Here is a 14,293-nt window from a genome sequence, read left to right as displayed (position 1 = left end):
CATGGCTAATTATGAAAAATAGGATCTGGACGGATGACAGACTCCAACACCGATGGTCTAACTTATACCCTGAGTGAATTGCAAAACAACGTCGACATTGAAGGCTAGGATTGCAGGAACCACAGTTCTACGGGTTTGTACCAAAAACCACTAATTTTGGGCTTAATTTTTTGGAGAAAACACTAGCTGCCCGATTCGCTCGTTTTAAGCCATATTATGACAGGTGGGTCCTGCCTTTGTCGACCTGGCAGCACTGTTCACTCGGCCGAGCCGTTAGACGGCGTCGCCCGAGCCGTATTAGGACGGAACGGTCAAACCCACCCGAATCGATACATGCCCACCCCCAGCCCTCATTCTCTCTCGCTCCCTCTCTGCTCCCACTCCTGTGCCATCGCTGCCCCTCCCACATCTCTGGCCACTGCCGCCCCGTCGCCATAGTGTCGTGGAGTGATGACGACAGCAGTGAGAATTCTTACCAGTACGCCGACTCAGCTTCAGACGCCGACATCGTCAAGGCCAGTTGCTAGAGCTAGGGTTAGGGTTAGGGTTTGTATTTGGGGATTTTTCTGTTGAGATTGATCTGAATTTTCCTTTCCCAAATCCTTTGCTCTCCTATGCAGGCGCCGATCCCTGCTACCACGGATGACTCCGATTTCGAGGGCCCTGAAATTGACATCGTTGTTTTGTGCCACGAACATGGGGAACCGGCAGAGAGGCATGTTGCTTTCGAAGGTATTCACACTGGAAGGAGATTTCTTGCTTGTGCTGAGAAGGTATGTCCCAAACTTGTGCTAATGATGTTGTCTTAATTATTTTGTCATTGTTTAGATTTGATTTTCTTGTAGGAGGCATATCTGACTTGATTAATTTGGTTGTTTAAATAGGTGGCCAATGCTTACTGATATCATTGTTTAAGTGAGGTCGTTGTTTTAGTGAGGCTATTGCTTGAATCCATTCATTTTGTAGTTAGAGGATCTGGCTAAGTGAGGTCATTGTTTACTGTTGTTTATATGGTGGCATGTGCATAGGGTTCTGGCATGTTCCGTTGTTTTTCTAATTTTGATGATAGTGTGGATAAATGAGTTCTTTGTTTATAAGTGAGCATGTGCATATGGATATGTGAAATATGTTATATAGGAGAATATATCTGCTGTTAGTAAGCACTCATTGTTAACCTTTGCCTAATTGCTGCTACTGGTGCTGTTAATTATGTTGCCTAGCTAATTTAACTAAAAAAATTCCTATCTGGTTGCTTAACACTCTAATTTATAGGAGGGTAGGAACTTTGGACTAATTGAATGGATTGATCCAGCTTGGCCAACTACAATGGAGAATGCATTGGCCATGTTATGGGAGATGTATGAAGAGTGCAAGAGAAACAAGATTGAGGACAATCTAAATAAGTAGCATGGGTACTATGTATGGGTCTAGTAATATGCTACTTATTAGTTATGGTTATGTATGGATCTTGTAATATGCTACTTATTAGTGATGTTTCTTAGATGAATGTGATGTTATGTTGAATGTGATGCTGCTTAGATGAATGCTTTATGTTCCTTAGATGACTGCTCTATTTGGGTGGTTTTGCCGAGGTCGAGAGAGCCTAAAATGTAGTTGGGTGGTTTCGTCAACGCTGAGAGACCCTAGAATCTAGTTGGGTGCTTTCATCGACGTCGAGAGACCCTAGAATCTATTTGGGTGGTTTCGTCGACGTCGAGAGACCCTAGAATTAGTTGGGTGGTTTTGTCGATGTCGAGAGACCCAAGAATCTAGTTGGATGGTTTCATCGATGCCGAGAGACCCTAGAATCTAGTTGGGTGGTTTCGTCGACGCCGAGAGACCCTAGAATCTAGTTGGGTGGTTTTGTCGATGCCGAGAGACCCTAGAATCTATGTGGGTGATTTTGTCGACTTCGAGAGACCCTAGAATCTAGTTGGGTGGTTTCGTCGATGCCGAGAGACCCTAGAATATAGTTGGGTGGTTTCGTCGACGCCGAGAGACCCTAGAATCTAGTTGGGTGGTTTCGTTGATGTCGAGAGACCCTAGAATCTAGTTGGTTTCACACCAACACAAGTAAAGCTAACATATGTTTTAAAGCCAACACAAGTAAAGATAACGTAGGTTTCAAAGCCAACAAAAGTTACATAGGTTTCACAACCAACACAATTAAAGATAGGTTTCTACCAACATAGGCAACACAAAGCATTACTCCAACACAAGTAGCACTCCCAATACATGTTTCAAAGGAAACACCAACATAGGCAACACAAGAAAATATGCACTACTTCTAGTTACCACAAGCATATAAGTACTCCTTCATCTTGTAGGTACTAGTCCTCTTCCTTCCAGTATGTCTTGGAGGTAGAAAAGTTCCCTATGGCTTGCAGCAGAGGTATAGGTTGTACCAGCAGTGGTGGCTTTCTTCCTTGGAGACCTCCTTGTAGGAGCAGAAGGTACAGGGGTAGCATTCTTCCTTGGAGACCTCCTTGGAGGAGCAGAAGGTGTAGAAGCAGCAGTTGTGGTTGTGTTCCTGGGAGGAGCAGTAGGTGCAGTAGCAGCAGATGTGGTTGTATTCCTGGAATGAGCAGTAGGTGCAGTAGCAGAAGCTGCGGGTTCTTTCCTTGGAGGAGCACCACTGTAGTGGTGCATGGAGATGGCATCTTCCTTATTGATGCAGCAGCTATTGATGATAAGCTTGCTGAAGCCTCTGACCTGTTTGGCTGCATTCCAAAAACTAGTAAGAAATGTGAATTACCATGTAGAGAACATAAAGAAAATGGAGGTGCTTATCTAACCTGATGATTGTTCTTTCTCATAGCAAGAGTTGGCTTCAGAAGCTTGGAGCAAACACTATATATATGACCTACAAGGTTGCAGTTGCTACAAGTAATAAATGCCATCCTACTTGTATCCCTTGGTGCCAGCTTCTCAAATTGATTTACCTCCTCTTTGTTTGCTGCCTCCCTACCTTGTCCTTGAATATTGGAGGCTCTGTCTCCTGAGTTCTTCTCCTTGGCCATAGATTTGGACTACGCACGGGAAATATGATATGACTAAATGTTGATTTATACATTTCCTTCTTGAAAAAATCAGTCATAAAGTCCTCAGGTTGTAACTTTGCTTTCACTATTGCAGAGACTGCATGATGGCAAGGCATAGCAGCCATATCCAATTTCTTACATCCACATGTTCTGTCCAGCAAGTTCATTGAGTAGGTGTTATCTCCATTGTGACTTGGTACATGTTAGGACGAGCCATCAAAGTTTGGCACCGCCTTGAGTGGTACCTTGCCTCCTCTAACATCTCAACATATGTTGGGCAAATCTCACAATTTTCTTTCTCTGTCTTAATACTGTTTGAGTTAAACTTCACCATGAATTTTGTCCTAATTCCTTCTATCATGGTCTTTATTGGCTTACCCCTGACATCTAGTATCATTTTGTTAAACACCTCACTAATGTTGTTCATAACCAGGCCAGTCTCGCAATTAAAATCCATTGCATCTCTTGCCCAAGTATGAACTGGTATTTTATTAAGCGATGCCCAAGCAGCCTTACACTCTCTTTTCAAATCATTCATTACAGCAAGGTGTTCATTCTTAGTATATGAGTAGCTAGCTGCATCCATGTGTTTCTTTAATTCATCACCTTTATAACCACCAGTTTGGAACAATAGGAACTAGAGCTAACCAATGGGCCTATGAAGTGCTGGAGAAATTGCATACGAAACAAGATAACTATGAGAAGTGGCTATGGAGTTTACCTTCTGCCTATCAGATATGATTGTAGAGTAGCCAAACTTGCCACTTTCTCCTCCAAGTGCAACTCTCAGCTGTGTTAAGAACCAAGTCCAACTGTCTATGTCCTCTTTGTTAACAACTCCAAATGCTATAGGATATATATTGTTGTTCCCATCCCTTCCTGTTGCAGCAAGGATCTGTTGACCTATTGACAGCTTGATAAAACAACCTTCTACCCCGGCAATTAATGTGACAAATGTGAGCACTTGCTGTTGTATATACTATATAAACACTTAAAAATGGAACCTATGAAATATGAGCACTTGGTGTTGCATATACTATATAAAAAATGTGAGTAGTCGGTGTTGTACCTATGAAAGGCCTGCATCCATTCAAAACCCTTATTTGCGTGCATTAAGACAGAAGAACAGGCCATGGAACCTAGGGTTTTGCTTGGCTGATCTGACAGGTACTTAGTGGTCACAACACATCTATTGCCTGAGTTTGTATCACACAACCTGCAAATAATCTCTAAGTCTAGTGTACTACCCTCTTTGATCTCCCTGGATAACCTTCAGTGCTTGCTTCTTGCCCTGAAGGCCATATGGGTCGAGATCTCTCTACTCCATATTTTTTCTTTAGATTCTGCATTATTGTGGTGAATGGTGTACCAATATCAGTTTTGATCATGCTCTCACACCGGTGTGCGACCTATTTTCCAGTGACCTTGTTGTTCTCAGCTACTGCTGGGCATGTGTGCAAAAAATTTGCCTTCCTTATGCAAAAAGTAGTCTCATTTGCAATAACAAAAGCTACAACAGAAAGGGAATTTAACATTAGTGCACACAACTATGATGTTGTCATTGCAGTTTCTATGGAACTCATAATTCATGTTCTGACTTATGTGAAATGTTTGAAGTGCTCTCCTAAATTGGTACACATTAAGGAAAAAAAGTTTTCTACAAACTGCTCCTCTGGGTTCTCTCTGTCCTCACTGTACCAGTTCCTGGCCAAAGGTTGTTTTGCTCTGCTCTTCCTTCCATTGGGCAGAACAAAAGGTAGTTCCTCAGCTCCATCATCATATTCCTGCTTCAAGACACCAGGATCTCTCTCCTCATCTGATGATGTTACCCAGACATCCTCAAATCTTTGCTCCAAGCTAGAATGTGACCTCTTGGTTGGCCCTTTTCTAGATCTCTTCTTCTTTGGTGGATCCTCTTGCTTCACAATCCCCTCTTCCTCAACCTGCTCCTCCTCCTCCACCTGCTCCTCTTCCTCAAACTGCTCATCTGGGTCATACACTTCATCCACATCAGTGTCTCTCTACTTCTTCATCTCACTAAGCCTCTGAAGAAAGTCCTCATCTGCCTCCAGATCAGAATCATCTTCAGTTAGAAGGATTGCTAGTTTTTTTCCTAAATTTGATGTTCTCCTCTTCAGCTCCATGAGTGTCTCCAGCTCATCCTGATCTGCTGCATTGCCTTCATCCATAACATCTTCTAAATCCATGCAATTGTTTGTACTCTGTTGTGTGGAGTAGAACTGCAGTGGCTCTGGATGCTTCTGTTTACTGCATTTTGATGGTGATCTGAAGAGAACACGTGAGTGATTGATTTCATACACAGGTTTCTCTCCTATTTCACTTAAAGGAACCTGCTCCCTAATCACTGTCAAGTTGACTACCTTCCCATCTCTACTAGCAATATGGTCGAGCATTGCATCCACCTTTTAATAATCACAAATTTCTTCCAATCCAAAAATACCCACACCAGGCTTCCTCACAAAATACATGTAATCATTCAAACCATATCCCTCTGTCTCTATTAGTGCTATCAGATTATGAAATGTGATGTCTGAAATGCACATTGATCTCTCCAAGTTGTCTTTGTCATGGAAGTGCATTCTAACTTCCGAAACATCATCATCCAAACTATAGAGAAAGAAAGTAAAACAATCTTAATTAACACTACATAATTAACATAGCACAGCTCTAATTAACATAACATATTAATAGAAACTACTCTTATTAACAGTGGTGTATCACTCAACTATTATTAACAAAGCACTACTCTAATTAATACATCATATTAACATAAACTACTATGATTAAAAGTGCCTAGAAATCTATTCTAATTACCAGTGTCTATGATTAAAAGAACAAATTAGGTTTTCTGAAGGCCAAGCTAGGGTTTAACATTGCATGTAAATCAAATTAACAACAGATACAATGTGGCCAACCCGGGTTTTCAAGCTAACAATAACAAAAAAAATCTTAACTTTCATCAAAATTCGAATAACCCTAACCCTAACCCTAGAATCGATCTAAAGTTCAGAAATCAAAAGAACCTAGGTTAGGGAAGAGGAAAACTTACTCGACACCGCCGAATGACGAGTCCCACTGGTGACTCCCCGTCGGAGTGGCCTTCACGGCCGTAGCCCAAGCTTGCGCCACCGTGAATTCGAGCGATGGTTGCTAGCTGCTGTTTTGAGAAGGGACGCTAGGATTTGAGCTCCTGCAAATACCCCCCCCCCCTTTGGTGGCCTATCATCCTTGCCGCAACTAGACCCGCCGTCACCACCACCGCTGCCGCTCGCCGTCGTCATGTCTACGGAGAGGAGAGAGCGTGCGAGGGAGGAAAAGGGTTGGGAGGTGAGGGCGAGGAGGGAGAGTGAGAAGATAGGCACACATGGCTCAGGCGACACTGTCTAACGGCTCGGCCGGGTGAATAGTGTTGCCACGTCAACAAAGGCGGGACCCACATGTCATAATCTGGCTTAAAACGAGCGAATCGGGTGACTAGTGTTTTTTGAAAAAAAAATTAAGCCCAAAAATAGTGGTTTGTGGCACAAACCCATAGAACTATGGTTCCTGCAACCCTAGCTATCAATGTTGATGTTTTTCGCAATTCACTCCTTATGCCCCCTTTGCAAACAGGCTAAAGAGTCAGCGGCTCATCTTCTTTTCCAGTGTCGCTACACGCCTATACCGTCAGAGTTTGTGGCTGATACGTCTCCGACGTATCTATAATTTTTTATTGTTCCATGCTATTATATTATCCATCTTGGATATTTTATATGATATTTTATATTATTTTTGGGACAAACCTATTAACCTAGAGCCTAGTGCAAGTTTCTTTTTTTTCTTGTTTTTGAGTTTTGCAGAAAAGGAATATCAAACGGAGTCCAAACGAGCTGAAAATTTACGGTGATTTTTTATGGACCAGAAGAAGCGCCTGAAGCACAAGAGTTGGGCCAGAAGAGTCCCGAGTCAACGGCAATAGTGGAGGGCGCCCCCACCCCCCCTAGGTTGCGCCCCCTGCCTTGTCGCTGACTTATAGATCCCCCCTGTTGTGAAACCGACACCAAAAATTCCTATAAATCCAGAAACCCCCAAAAAGAAACCTAGATCAGGAGTTCCGCCTCCGCAAGCCTCTGTAGCCACGGAAAACCAATCGGGAGCCCGTTCCGGCACCCTGCCAGAGCGGGAAACCATTACTGGTGGCCATCTTCATCATCCCGGCGCTCTCCATGACAAAGAGGGAGTAGTTCACCCTCAGGGCTGAGGGTATGTACCAGTAGCTATGTGTTTGATCTCTCTCTCTCTCTCTCTCTCTCTCTCTCTCTCTCTCTCTCTCTCTCTCTCTCTCTCATGTTCTTGATTTGGCATGATCTTGATGTACCGCGAGATTTGTTATTATAGTTGGATCTTATGGTGTTCTCCCCTCTCTACCATGTGATGAATTGATTCTTTTCCTTTGAGGTTTTGTTATGTCGGATTGAATCTTTGGAAGTAAGAGCACTTGATGTATGTCTTGCGATGGGATATCCGTGGTAACAATGGGACGTTCTATTGGTCCACTTGATGTATGTATTGTTTATCAACTTGAGGACTTCCGTGGTGACATTTGGGTAATCTGTGCATAGGGGTTGGTACGCGTTTTCACATTCCTTTCTCCGATAGAAATCTTGGGATACTATTGAAGTTCTTTGTGTTGGATTGAATATTATGAATCTGAGATTATGTGATGCATATCGTATAATTGACCCACGGATACTTGTGGTGACATTGGAGTATCTAGGTGACATTAGGGTTCATTGATGTGTGTCATATGGTGTTATTTTACTACGAACTCTAGGGGTGTTTGTGACACTTATAGTAATAGCTCAATGGATTGATCAGAAGAATAACTTTGAGATGGTTTCGTATCCTACAAGCAATTTCATTGTATGTTCTCCGCGATAGGAACTTTGGAGTGACTCTTAGTTGCACGTTGAGGGATTGCCATATGATCTAATTATTTTATCATTATTGGGAGAATTTGCACTAGTGAAAGTATGAACCCTAGGTCTTGTTTCCAAGCACTGCAATACCTTTTTCGCTCACTTTACCATTTGTTACCTTGCTGTTTTTTAATTTTTTTTCAGATTACAAAAACCTATACCTACTATCCATACTACACTTGTATCACCATCTCTTCGCCGAACTAGTGCACCAATACAATTTACCATTGTATTGGGTGAGTTTGGGACACAAGAGACTCCTTGTTATTTGGTTGCAGGGTTGTTTGAGAGATACCATCTTCATCCTACGCCTCCCACGGATTGATAAACCTTAGGTCATCCATTTGAGGGAAATTTGCTATTGTCCTACAAAACTCTACGCTTGAAGGCCCAACACGAGTCTACAAGAAGAAGGTTGCGTAGTAGACATCAAACTTGGTTTGGACTTCATGATGTACATCCTCTAGATTGGGGTGACATGAATTCCGTGAAGGAGTGGTACAACCTCGATTCGTCCAAGAGGACTCAATCGCGTGGGTGCTCGTTTTCCTAATGTTGATTATCTCATGGTAAATTTGGAAAAGAGCGGAATGCACGTGTTTTGTACAACACCGCGGTGCGGGTTGGAGTTATTGTCGCCAGAATCAAAGAGGAGACTTTGTTATGGTGTCTTGTGGGGGCTAAGCATTTGCATAATGTAATGCAACAAAAGTAATGTTTTGTACTTTGGCCTTCGGCCTCAACCTCTAAACCTCGTTTTATAATCAATGTAATTTTTGTGGAATATAATTTATATTTTTCTATTCAAATGACACAAAACACAAGGGGGCCAACAAACAGGATGCAGGAAGTCGAGATGCGAAAGTATAGAATGTTGGCGCCGCCTCTCGGAGCGCCGCTCTTCTTCCTCTCACCAACTCTCTCAGCTCACGGAAGAGACTCAAGAACAAGGAAGAACACGAGTATTTTGGTGGCCGGCTGCCTCACACAGCCGTCCCTTTTCTTCTGTTCTTTTCACTCTTCCATGAGCTGAGAGAGTTGGCGAGAGGAAGAAGAGCGGCGCTGCGAGAGGCGGCGCCAACAATTGGCATCACAGCCTTGTCGATTTGCGGCGGCGGCAGCGACGGCGACGGGGTGGACTCCATGTGAGGTGGAGGACGACGACGTGAGATGGAGGCCGGTGACGGCGCGATGCCGTTGGTGGCTGGTTGTGGTGCGATGTCGTGACATGATGATGAGGTGGTGGTCGCGTCGCAAAGGCGTCGTCCACTTCAAGAGGTGGCCATTGCGTGCGGTAAGACGGCGTGGTGACGGGCGTCGACCACAAAAAGAATGTGTGCAGTGATCGGTGTGGTGACGACATCGTCCTTGACAAGGTGCTGCGGATGATCCGTGTCGAAGAGTATGATATCAAGATTATGGGGTGAATGTTAGAACTAATCTTGATATTATTGTATCAGCATTTTAGTTTGTTTTTGTTATGCATGTAACTTAGATGGTCTAGGAGTAGCTAGTCGTCGAAACTTTGTTGAGCGCGCGAAGAAGGCGAGATGCCGGGTTGCCGTGCGATGCGGCGAGCACGGTGAGGATGCCGATGATGCCGTGCGATACGGCGGTGCCGCCAGAAACGGCAAGGCGCGACTAAGGCTGAATCGTGACTTGCTAAGTGTGATGCATACAAGCAGATGGTTTCAGTTAGAAGATCATGCATCGATGAATTCCAAGCTGCCGCGTGAGGATGGCTTGCCGTGTGAAACGGTGATGCACGAAGGTCTGAAGCCAGCGCCTACACAAGTTTGAGCTGATGGATTGGAGAGTCTGTTCTCGCCTTGAGAAAAGGCCGGTAGTAGTAGATGTAGTCAATTCTTGTTAGCTGGATGTGTGCGTGTGTAGTTAGTGGCCTAGGATAGTGCGTGCATGGCCTAGTTAGTTGGTGGTGTTAGTGTGCAAGTGTTGTGCCCAGGCTATGCGTGCGTCCGAGTACAGTGTAGGAAAGCATGTTTCTTTGAGAACAAGAGTGAAAAGAACAGAAGAAAAGGGACGGCCACCAAAATACTCGTGTTCTTCCTTGTTCTTGAGTCTCTTCCGTGAGCTGAGAGAGTTGGCAAGAGGAAGAAGAGCGGCGCTGCGAGAGGCGGCGCCAACATAGAAATCATCGGATCGAAGGAGACTAATATAGTTGTGTTTTCATCTCGGTAAGGATACTTCTATTTTATATTAGAAGATACATGTAGATGCAAAACCTTGTACAAGCAGACAGCTCTATCCTAAACGTCAGAGGATTACATCCCGCATGGCACTGTTAGCATCACGTGGTATCAAACGACATTTACGGGGAATTTTCCCAATTGTCTCCTATGGAAGAAATAAAAGCACCATATAGTTCCAAATGCCTCACTTTCATATAGTGCCCTGCCATAGAATAATCCCTAATGTCTCTCACACCTATGCAAATCATTTAACTAAGATGTGATCAATTAAATAAGATGGTGATCACTCTTAATGAATATATAGATGTTCACATCATCATTACTAGAGGAACTGGACCTGAGAGACTTGGAATGCAACTATATTTATCTGTTAGGAATTGCTGATATCTGCTTGTGATGGCGCTTCGGTAGCTCACTGCACTGTATTTATCTGCTTCGGTAGCTCACTGCACTGTATTTATCTGCTTGTGCACATGCACTACTACTATAGTCAATTTCAGCACATGCACTACTACTCCCTCCGTCCGAGAATAGTTGTCATCAAAATAGATAAAAAGAGATGTATCTAGAACTAAAATACATCTAGATACATCCCCTTTTATCTATTTTGATGACAAGTATTTTCGAACGGAGGGAGTACTATATAATGTCTCCAGTTTCAGCACATGCACTACTACTATAGTCAATTTGATTTGCTATCCTTGCCTTTTATGATATAACCATATCCTCACCGTGTCATATGCTCACGGGCATTTGATATGACTGTACACATAGCAAGCATGTACACTACATCTAATGGACAGACGAGTACTAGCATGATAGCGTACGTGTATCATTACGTGCAAGTTTTGGGAGAAGTTGGTGTTATGATGAGGTCAAAAATAACACGTTAGTGTTATGATGGCGTACACCCACCTCTGGGTTTCGGTCCTAGCTTGAATTTGGACGCTTATGTTATTGCTACGCAGAATACATACTTATGCAGCAGTTCAGGTCCATTTTTTGATGGAAATATTACAGCGCAGTCCCTAAATCTTTATATTGATCATCGTTACTGCTAAAAAAACATTACAAGGGTATCTGCGATGGGAATTCAAAGTGAGCCTAAATATATTAAATCGATTGGACTTTCCAATCGTATCATGATAACATACATGTTATAGTATAATCTCTTGTGGCCGTTGTCAAGAACGAGCGATATACTTTCATAGTCACTTATACATTCGTGATCACTTCTCCTTGCAAATGAATGTACGCCAAGTAAGACTACCAGAGGCCAGATGAAACAAATTCTCCTTGATGTCCCCGTCGACGCTGATGGATTTTCCTTCTAGAATACGACGTCGATTAGTCGGTAAATCAGTGACCTAGCCAGTGGACGAAAAAATCCAGGCCAAGATAAAACCAAGAACACGACGTAAGAGGCATCCACTTGTCACCCATTCTGGTACTGTGCACTAGTACTGCTAATATTGGTACACTCCTTAGCTGCTAAGATAAATACCATCAGCTGGAAGCATATGAGGCTGAAGAGGGACCCCATCCCCGGCATGGTCTGTTTCTTAATTTGGACTTTTGACAGTCAAACATGGGCACTGTAGTAACTCAACTCAATGGTAATTACAGTGGGTAGATGACAATTTAGAAATCTTCAGGGCGAAGGAAACCAATCAAGTCCTGTTTTTGTCTCCCCAAGGATACTTCTAATTTATGTTTAGAAGATACTAGTAAATTCAGATATGATCTACACTTGTCGTTGGGCATCGACAAATGTTGGACATCCCTTGCCCTATTAATGTTGGGCATCGACAAATGTTGGACGTCTTATTTTGGACCCTTTCTGGTCAAATATGGCAGTGTAGTGAATCAATTCAGTGGGAAACGCACTAGGTAGCTGACAGATTAGAAACCTTAGGGTCGAAGGAAACTAATGAGGTCCGTTTTTTTGTCTCCATTAGGATACTTGAAATTTATGTCAGAAGATGCATTCGGACGTGAATGTACACTTGGCAGCTAGGCTTTGACAAGTGTTGGACCTCCCCTGACTTATAAATACATCCATCCGAATGCAATATGCAATAATAATCTTACTTACATACACACAAGAACTAGACAAGGTAGAAGAGATCTAAATCTAGCCGGAGAGAGGAGAGGAGCCCAGCCGGCCGGCGGCAAGATGTACAACAACCCTCCGCCACCGCAGGGCATGTCCTACTACGAGCACGCGCAGAAGCGCCACCAGGAGAAGGGATGCCTCTACGCGTGGTAAGATATGATCTGCAGCCATCATGTATATACTCCCTCCGTTTCTAAATATAAGTCTTTGCAAAGATTTTATTATGGACTACATACGGAGTAAAATAAGTGAATCTACACTCTAAAATGCATCTATATACATCCGTATGTGGTTCATAGTGAAATCTTTATAAAGACTTGTATTTAGAAACGGAGAGAGTAGAACCTTTTTCTGAAGCATGATGTGATGCTTGCACTAAGAACAGATATGCAGACAGTGAGGCCGTAGTACTAAGCCAACTTTGCAGGCTGATTAATAATTAGTGGTGACCGAGGCAAATTGGCCTTGTTCCTTCCCACCATACATACACGCACGGCATGCACACACACACACACACCCATCATGGTCATGGGCCCGTGACCTCATAGTCCAGATCGATAGGTGGTGGATTTATTCCAGCCCCTCAGAACTGACCACTCACCTAGACTAGCTAGGAATCCTCTCTTCATTCAAAAAGAAAGTCAGGATTCACAATCAAACGACCAAGAGTTAGGCCTGGTCCGAGTTGGCGCGAAATGGAGAAAATTAAACAAGGACAGTCCAAGTTCAACCCTCTCTATTTCTTCCATTTACTGCCCCGCAAAAAAAAATCCATTTACTAGAAAACCAAAATCTCATGTAGCAACTAAGCTGTTCAATTTGGGAGTTCTGGGAGATTTTTCTCTATGATTTCCAGAGGTCGACTAGCACAAAAGCCGTGTTCCACGCCTACAAAAGACAAACTGTGTGTGCACCATGGCCACCGACGCGTGGGCCCATCGGGCTGTGTCAGTTACAAAACAGCGTTGCCACTTGTGCTTAGGTGGTGGTGATGAGTAGGAAAAGAAAAAAAAACTGTGGCACAGGTGCAGCTAGCTGCGTTCCCAGCCTATAAAACCCCACCCACATCTCCTTCCTCTTCCAATCCTACATCTTCCCAAAGCCGGCCACAGGAGAGCAGAGCAGAATCCTTGGAGAGTATCTTCTTCTTCCATAGTAGCCCACCCCACCCTTTGCCAAGATGTACAACGCACCGTCGGGGCAGGAGATGTCCTACACGGAGCACGTGCAGAAGCGCCACGAGGAGAAGGGCTGCATCTACGCATGGTGAGACACACGCGCACACACACACACTTTGTTCATCCACTCACTCACTCACTCTCCCTCTGGGTTTTGCCCTGCTCGTCTTGCCGAGAGATGTAAAATCTCTCGCCGTGTGCATCGGTCTATGCAGAGGCCGAGAGAGAGAAAGAGATAGCGCTCTTCTGCCATCTGAAAAATCTTCAGAGAAATCGTAGAGACAGGGCAGGAACATTTTGGGACTGATTCCACTAGTACTAGTTCCTGTTAATTTCTTTGTGTTCTATTCATTCTACAGTATGATTTTGTTATAATTGTTTGACTGATATAATTGGGTGTTTGGTTTGCAGCGTGTTCACGGCGCTGTGCTGCTTCTGCTGCTACGAGACGTGCGAGTGCTGCCTCGACTGCCTCTGCTGCTGCTGCAACTAAACCAGCCATGGCCGCCATGGCCGCCATGGACGGAGGCCGCAAGGCGCAGCGGAGATCCAGGCACCGGCCTCCGCCGCCGCCTTTCATAATAAGCATATGTGTCTAGTGTCTTAGCTCGATGAGAAGTGTATCAGAAGTTGCTATAATACTATCTGTCCATCATGGTTTGTGTTGTTGTTGCTGCTACTGCTCTACCATTTTAATTTCATTAGCATCAGATTATGATTCTCACCAAATCACTGTGTCGTTTTCCTATTTGTTTTCCTCTCATCCCTG

The 14,293-nt window shown here is 43.8% G+C and overlaps 1 long non-coding RNA gene across 2 annotated transcripts in view; it reads left to right on the top strand.

Annotated features, from left to right (window-relative positions):
• The window catches only part of LOC119287792, a 15,417-nt gene extending 1,145 nt beyond the window's left edge, over positions 1-14,272 (top strand). The window contains exons 1-2 of one of the 2 annotated variants that reach the window (XR_005140950.1): positions 12,308-12,495; positions 13,936-14,272. This is a non-coding gene — a long non-coding RNA (uncharacterized LOC119287792). Of the gene's footprint in view, positions 1-12,307; positions 12,496-13,935 lie in introns of those variants that run through there. The other variant, XR_005140949.1, reaches the window with a different exon arrangement.
• Positions 14,273-14,293: the final 21 nt, after the last annotated feature.

This window comes from Triticum dicoccoides, chromosome 4A, assembly GCF_002162155.2.
Source record: "Triticum dicoccoides isolate Atlit2015 ecotype Zavitan chromosome 4A, WEW_v2.0, whole genome shotgun sequence".
In the NCBI taxonomy this organism is placed as follows: Eukaryota; Viridiplantae; Streptophyta; class Magnoliopsida; order Poales; family Poaceae; genus Triticum; species Triticum dicoccoides.
This window is presented reverse-complemented; position numbering and strand designations above follow the sequence as displayed.